This window comes from Penaeus monodon, unplaced genomic scaffold (genome assembly GCF_015228065.2).
Source record: "Penaeus monodon isolate SGIC_2016 unplaced genomic scaffold, NSTDA_Pmon_1 PmonScaffold_12397, whole genome shotgun sequence".
Taxonomy (NCBI): Eukaryota; Metazoa; Arthropoda; class Malacostraca; order Decapoda; family Penaeidae; genus Penaeus; species Penaeus monodon.
In genome coordinates, this window is record NW_023641264.1 from 2,501 (window position 1) to 10,649 (window position 8,149).

The window sequence follows — 8,149 nt, forward strand, 5'->3', positions numbered from 1 at the left end:
CACCACTGGCAGTAGAAGAAAATGAAGACAAAGAAGAGCTAAGAGAAATACTAGAGAATGCGGCAAATATTGAAGGAAGAGCAAACCAGTGATAATCCCAAGAAGGTTCAGAGGAAAATACTGAAGAAAATAATGCTGAGGATCAAGCAAAGTAAGATAGAAGAGCCTGTTGAGAAAAATATTGCAGATCCAGTTGAGGAAAATATTAAAGACACCCACTGAAGAAAATGTTGAGATGAAAATAAGGAGAGGATAATATACTAGGAGAATATGTAAGCACAGGTGAAGAAATATCTCCACAGCCAAAAGGGCCTGGAGCTAAGATGAGAAAGAATTGATGAGGAGCTAGAGAACGAACTTCCTTTGTGGGGGACATTGGTGAAGGTGAGGAAGGTGAAATGGAGAGACTGTAATAAAGTCATGTTAAATAAAGCAGTTACACCTAAAAGCTCATACAGGCAGAAATTACTGTTTACCTTTACCTGGAATGTAATTGCTAAAAATACATTGAATATCAAATGTTAATTTGTAAATGTTAAATTTACGAGGAATAGCATATCCAGAGTGGGAAATGAATCTCTTCTGAGGACAAGCTTCACCAGCCGTGAGTTTTTAATGGCCCTTTGGTGTGGATTTCTGATTGAACTGTTGAGATTAAAGGTACAAGGTTTAAATGCCTGCTGCAAGAGTGGCAAAAGCATCTGTGAAGAGTGGGTTAGCTCGAATTCTAAAATTGATCTCTTGCAGTTACAAAGGGGACAAATAATTACAGCACTAAAGTACAAGGATGCATGAAAGACTTGGGATGGCATGGAACTAAACAGAAATAGTTACTTTACTCGTGGTCACCAGGCTTTGGTAGAAGCTTAATGTTCATTTCCAACAAAAAACATTGTTATGCAAAAATTGCTATGAAATAATAACTGAAAAGTGTAAATATAAATTTCCTGAAATGTAAACTTACGAAAAAATATATACAGACAAAGGTATTGTGTTAGAACGTCCAGTGAATAAGTAAATTTGTATTTTATGGGAAATTGAGAGTCTTATTGGTGGGTGGATTTTCATGATTTTTTTCTCTTCAATTTCTATATTTTCTTTTTTAAATTTTTATGTTAGGTATGTGTGTGTAACAACAAATCTAACCGACAACCACAATAAATATGAACATACACATACACAGACCAAAACACATTTACAGTATGTGTAAATAAATTGTACTTTTTCCTATTTTTCCTGTTTTAATGAAGCATTTAGTGTTGTCTAAATTCTCTGCAGCTTTAGAGGAAGGCATAATGAAGGATGTCATCCTTATCAAAAATAGTAATAATAGCCATCATTTAAGGTACTCGGAGCGGGTGTGGTGGCGATTTGGAAGGCAGGAGCAAAAAGGGCAGTTCATGGAGTCTGTTAACTAAGTTTGAATAGTCAGAATAAAGTTCTTAGCCATTTTCCTCTTCCCTCCATGATCTGAGGGAAACAATTATTCAATTTGGCCCCAGTATAGAGCTTTGGTAAGGCGTTGTGTTGTCGTTCACATTGATGAATATTTAGCCATAATTAGAGGGGACCCAATTCCTGGATTGTTTAGCTTTAAGACAGTAAAAATCAGCTGTGTTCTTTGATGAAACTGCAGTCAGTGATCAAGGCTGCATTTGGTTGCTGAAACTTTGACTTTCTTCCAGAAATTGTAATATTTTGCAAGAGACGAATAGAGGGTCATTAATTTAATATTGAAATGTTAAAAATATTTATAGTTGTTATGTGACTCAGGTTGGAATTGAAAAATTGTTCACATAGTTTTAGTGCACTATTCTTTTACACCAGAGTTATTTAGATCCTAGAGTTCTTGCCAAATTTCGGTAAATGTATTTAGATGGAGATAATTTGAATATTCGAAAATGGAAAGCATTTTAATTATAACTCTAATTAGGATGGTTTTTTACACTTTGAATCAGGAGAGCATATAAATAAAGTAATTAATAGTTTTGTAAAAAAGGAGTTAGCTGTTGTGCTGTCTAAATTCAGCATGAAAAAGTGGAAATCAACAAACAATGGTACAAGGAAATATAACATATAATCTAAAAAACGGATTTACAGTGCACTGTTGTCTTTGGTCTTAACTAAAAATAGGACAATATGGAAAAGGAGGAGAAGGGTAAGCTATTCAAAACAAACAGTACTGACCCAGAATAAATAGACTGAAAATAAGTAAGGAAAAGTAGATTAAAAGAAAAGAATTTGTTCTTGGATCTGTGGAGAAGTACTAAGATCAAAGGAAAAACATGAAAATCCAAACATGGTGGTCCTTTTATATTAAAGTGAAGGATTATAACAATGTTTTTGAAGGAAATGTGTAATATCAAGTGTTAATAAAATTTACCCACCTCCCTGATCCCATGAACACTACTACACCCTCCTCAGCGCCTTCTTGTCAGCGGTACTCCTTTAAGGCCACACCATCCTCATGCCTACTGGCCGCAAGTATACATTCCACACCTCGTTCACAAGGCCCTTTGCCCACACCCCTACCACCTTATGAGCACTCTGTTTACACAGCTAAATGTGATCAATATTTGGTGGACCTCTCTACCGCCCCTTAATCTGATACCATCTTCTCTTTGCAACCCCCCCCCCCCTAATCTCAGTTCGTTCTTGTCTGTGAGGGGGTGCTTAGGAGAAGGAACTAGGCCACAAAACGTTACGTTATCATAATTGCTTCCTACTCCCGGAACTCCCTCCGTTCTAAAACATATCTTGTCTATACCCCATCAGCTTCTTTCTCTACCCCTTTTCACTACCATACCATCCCTCTAGAACGTTTAACCAGTACCTTTAATCTTAACTCATTGCTAACCCTTTCGCGACTCTAAATTGTTAGCAAAGCGCCGTATGACCTTCCAATGTCATTAGCACTTCCTTACCTGGGGGCTTGCTCCTCAAAAACCATACGCTATCACAATTTGAATAATTACCTTAGAGTTGAACGGCAGAAAAAAAACCCAAAAAAAAAAAACAAAACAAGTAGGCAAACTTTACTTCCACAGCGCTCGATTGCTTCACAAGTATATTCTGAATCCTGAGCTAAAGCATTATCAATCTGACCTGACTTCACGACAACCCATTCATACCCAGCCTCATCCCTACCTCAATACATGTACCGGAAACAGTACCCACATGGAGCTTGACGAGGCTTTGTGGTCCTAAGTACAATTATCTGTCACTTGGAGGAATAAAGTGGATGACTTTGAGGCAGAAGTGAAGCAAAAACATGTTCCAATAACCTGAAATTACTTCTAATGGAAAAAATATTTGATATCTGGCCTGGATGTATTTTTTATTGTACTAGGTACATATAAACATTGGATGTACCCACAGTTTGCGACAAATATTATGTTGATGGTTCTTGTGGGGAGAGGCTAGTTGTGCAATGAGAGCAGGAGACATGCATGTCCTTCCTGCAAGAACACGTGTTAGTTTACCCCTTCAACCAAATCTCGCTCACCGTGTTGTCAAATGCGTTTGTCGGAATCTTTCTAGACACTTCAAAACCACTGTATGTTAATACATTCAAAGTTTCCCTTTTACTTTATTGTTTTAACATTTGTTATATTAACTTAGAAATAATTAACCTTTGTATGTAATATCTCCATAAAATCAATCTTGGCTTGCACGCAGGTGCTCGTGGCAAATGGAGATTGCCATGCCACTTTAGAACTCGAGTACATTCAAACTATCTAATATGACCAGAATAACATTTTGCTCCCTCTTCCTCTGCACTCAAAGTAACTGCCGACATCCTTTCTACTCATGTTCACCCACACCCCTTCCTCCCACTCCCACTCATCACATCCCATTCCTTCCTTCCAAGCATCCATTCGCTTGCCCCAGGATACATATATTACTACCATTATTGTCTCTAGACCCCCCACCCCATCATGCCCGTTGATTGATATCGTTAGGAAACGGTGGAGGTGAGCCCAATTTTGAGGATTGCCCTACCTTGGGCCTCAGTCAGGGATCAACCAATTTTGCCAAGGTCCTTTTTCTTTTTTCTCTCCAGTTTCTTCCTTTTCATTCCCTTCTTCGACCCTCTTCTGTCACTTCCTAAAGTGTATGAGAAAAGGTTTTGAAGATAAAATCTGGCTTAGTCACTCCTGAACGTCATGGGCACATTATTCCTGTTCCTTGTTAGCCTTTACCCCTAAGGAACCTTTTGAGGGGAGAAGAATCGTTTTCTCTTCCCTACACCTCTTCAGACACTACTATGGCCACACTTGTGAAGATTTTGTACCCTTATCGCCTCACGTTAAGTCCTTCCAAGTCCACCATGCAGGTCATTACTCAAGTCTCAGAAAAATCCCTTCCTCTCTCCTCACCCAACATCCTCCATCCCTCTCTTTCCTCCCAGGTTCTCATTTTCTGCCCCCCCCCCCCCTTACTACTATCATCCTACTGCCCGCCCCCTCCGCAGTACTACCTTACTCAACACCACGCCCTTGTCACGCTATTACTTCCACCTTTGTGTACTCTTTTTAATCAGCCATTGGGACGATATTTTTGTTGGGTCGTTTACTCTGACAACCACTCCTCTCCCAACATTGTCTTCAAAAACAAGTAGGCAGCGGTTCTTTTGCAGTGTCCCAATCGTTCTCACTTTGCCACAGTTACAATTGGGTCCCAAGGATTACCTACCTGACTGACTCACTGGCAAACATATTCTTAGCCCAGCATCACCCCCCCCCATCCCATGGCCCATTGATATCGTTAAGAGATGGAGACTGAGCCTTAATGTTAGAATCTACCTTAACCAACCCTCGGGTCAACTAATTTGCATGTTTTTTCTTCTCCATTCTTTTTCTTCTCTTCTCCAACCTTTTCTCTCCACTTTCTAAGGTGAAGCCATGTTGAAAACGATGGGTGACCGTTGACAAAAATAAATGTTTTATTGGTCATGTATAGTGGGGCCACTTAAGGAACCAAAGCACAGGGCTTTCAAATGTGTAGCTACGTTGCCCGGCTTCGGAGTATCAGTATAGGGGTGTGTTATCAGGGTGGAATCCGGTTTGACTGTACGCCGGCACTCCTCAGATATTAAACCTAAACACCTGAGATATTGGATATTCGCATTGCGCAACGGACGCCATCACAAAGGCTAATCGGTTATGGGATCGTCTGTATAATGAAAACATCATACTAGTAATAATAGCGAGTGGTGTACCAACCAATCCTAACATTTTTTGCGTTTTAAGTATAATAAAAATCCAAGGTGGCCGTGGAATAAACTAATCTGCGTTGTCTTCTGCGAAAAAAAAAAAATCAGGTTTCGATGGTTTTGTGATTACTGCACTCTGGACCTGACAGATTATGTTAGACAATAACTATGGATGAGACTAGTTAGAACTGGTGTTAACCAGTTTGGTTTCAAGTACAAATGCTAAAATTTGATGAAGGTTTGGGTGACACACGGTACACACACACACACACACACACACACACACACACACACACACACACACACACACCACACACACAAGCCACACACACACACACACACCACACACACAAAGTGACACACGAGACTAGGGATGCAATTATTCTCATCAATAACCTGTGGTGAATCCGAAGGCGAACCTTAATATGGCTAATCAAAGTATCTGTAGGCAGTGTAGACAGAAATTATGAAGGTAATGCTTCATTGAGACCGCAGTTTTAGCCTGTGACCGAATCTCAAGGCAATGATAAGCGTTTCGAGTTTTGGTTCACAAGACTTGGTATGCCTCTATAAAATACCACTATATAATTTTTTTGATATTTGCCCCTAAACTTCTGACCATGCCTGATTGTTGCACACATTAAATTTACAATCTCCTTCATTATACACTAAGATTGTAACATTAGTACTTGCCAAAATATTATTTCAGAGAGAATGCCGGAAATTAATGTAGATGCGATTACTACATAGGAGTAATAGTGACTAGCTTTGCTGCAGCATTATTTGTTTCATTCTCTTGAGATTCATGTTGTCCAAAGAGAACGTTGACGGTAAATCTAAGAGAAAACTTCATTTATAAGGAGTGATAAACTGAAACCTTCGTGGGTAATTTTCTTATAGCTCCACCTTGAGGCTATCAAAGGCACTTAGGTCTATATGGCTTTCCCGGATAGGGTTATTACAACTTTTGTACCTGTACGTAAAAGTGTACTTTATTTTTAATAGATTTTTTTCCCACCCGTGGCCCACCAGTTGACATCTATGTGTGGATTAAAGGTATTGCTTAGTGTACAGGCACCACAGAAAGAGAAAGATGGATATGTAGCCGCGGATGAGGAATCACGACTATAATTATTATAAAGCCAAGTCTCACCCGCAATCTTCTAACCAGTTGAATTTTCCCCAGATTTAGGGAATCAGGATTCCTGAGTGGGGAAATAAGAAAAAGGGTCTCTCAGGTTTAGGGAATTGGGAGCTTTATGAATTCGTTGTAGTATTGGATATTATCAACCAAAATAACAAAACTAAATGTATAGAGTGCTTATAGGCAAGAAGAAAAACTAGCAATTTAGGTATGTTACTGAAGAAATTTAGAACTATGACTCCAAACGAAGTTCGAGGACAGGTCATGAACACAACGGACGCTGGATGTCCCTCACTATTCCCTGTATAAGGCCACGCGTCAATCGCCAGGCAGTTTCAACTTTCAGAATCCGTAGCAGACCCCTCTCCTTCCAGGGGCCCAATTGGAGACTGCGGCTATATTGCTTACTTTCAACTCGCCCACCACAGGTGGCTAAAAATGAAAAAAGTACATTAGTTTGTGATAGTTTTGATATAAGTCGTTACCCGTCTCCATCCGTGAGGCCTGGGACACACACACACACACAACACACACACACACACACACACACACACACACACACACACACACAAACACACACCACACACACACACACACACACACACCAGATATATATATGTGATACTATATATATATAGTAAGATATATATATTATATATATATGTATATCTATGTAGATATATATATATATAGCTATATATATAGATATGAATAATGAATTATATAATACATAATAGATAATATATATATATATATCTATATATATATATATATATATAGATATGAATTTATATATACATATAATATGAATAGATAGATATAATAGAATATATGATTAATATAATATATGAATATATATATATATATATATATATGTGTTATATATATATATATATATATATAATATATATAGATATATATATATATAGACAGATATATATATATATATATATATAATAATATATACTATATATATATCCTATATATATAAACATGAATATATATATACATAGATATAATATTTATATAATGATAATGATAAATCATGTACGTTTATATTATTAATAATTATATTATATATATATTATATATATAATATATATATATATATATATATATATATTAATATATAACTATATATATATATGTATATATATATATATATTATATATAATATATATTATATATATATATTTTTTTTTTTTTTTTTTTTTTTTTTTTTTTTTTTTTTTCCTTGTCTGTCTTGCGATTTTTGTTTCCAGTCTTGGCCACATATTTCGTTATTTCGTCACGCATTTTGTCAATTGGTCTGGACCTTGCCTCCATAGTCCAGTCGATACACATTTATAGTAGATAACATATATACATGTAGCATATATGGTGTATTATAATGCATATATGTATATGTACATATATATAGATATATATTATATATAATAATATATATATATCATATATAATATATATATATATATGTGTGTGTGTGGTGTGGTGTGTGTGTGTGTGTGTTGTGTGTTGTGGGTGTGTGTGTGTGTGTGTGCTGTGGTGTGTGTTATGTATGTGGTGTGTGGGTATGTATGTATGTACACATGTACCAGGGAAAACGAAGGTTTCTTATTTGAAGGTCAGAAAGAGAGGATAGGACTTTGAAGTGCCGAGGGAGAGATTGATGTTAAAATAGGGTGCGGTAATGGTGTGTGGATTGGATGTCTTGCAAAATAATGGTAAAATATTTGAGTGAGAACGTAGTGAGAAAGGGAGGGGGTAAAGGTGCTGAGGAAGAGGATACT

General features: G+C 37.0%; 1 pseudogene; it reads left to right on the forward strand.

Moving 5' to 3' along the window:
- Positions 1-1,418, forward strand: part of LOC119569080 — a 2,892-nt pseudogene extending 1,474 nt beyond the window's left edge.
- The last annotated feature ends 6,731 nt before the right edge of the window (positions 1,419-8,149 follow it).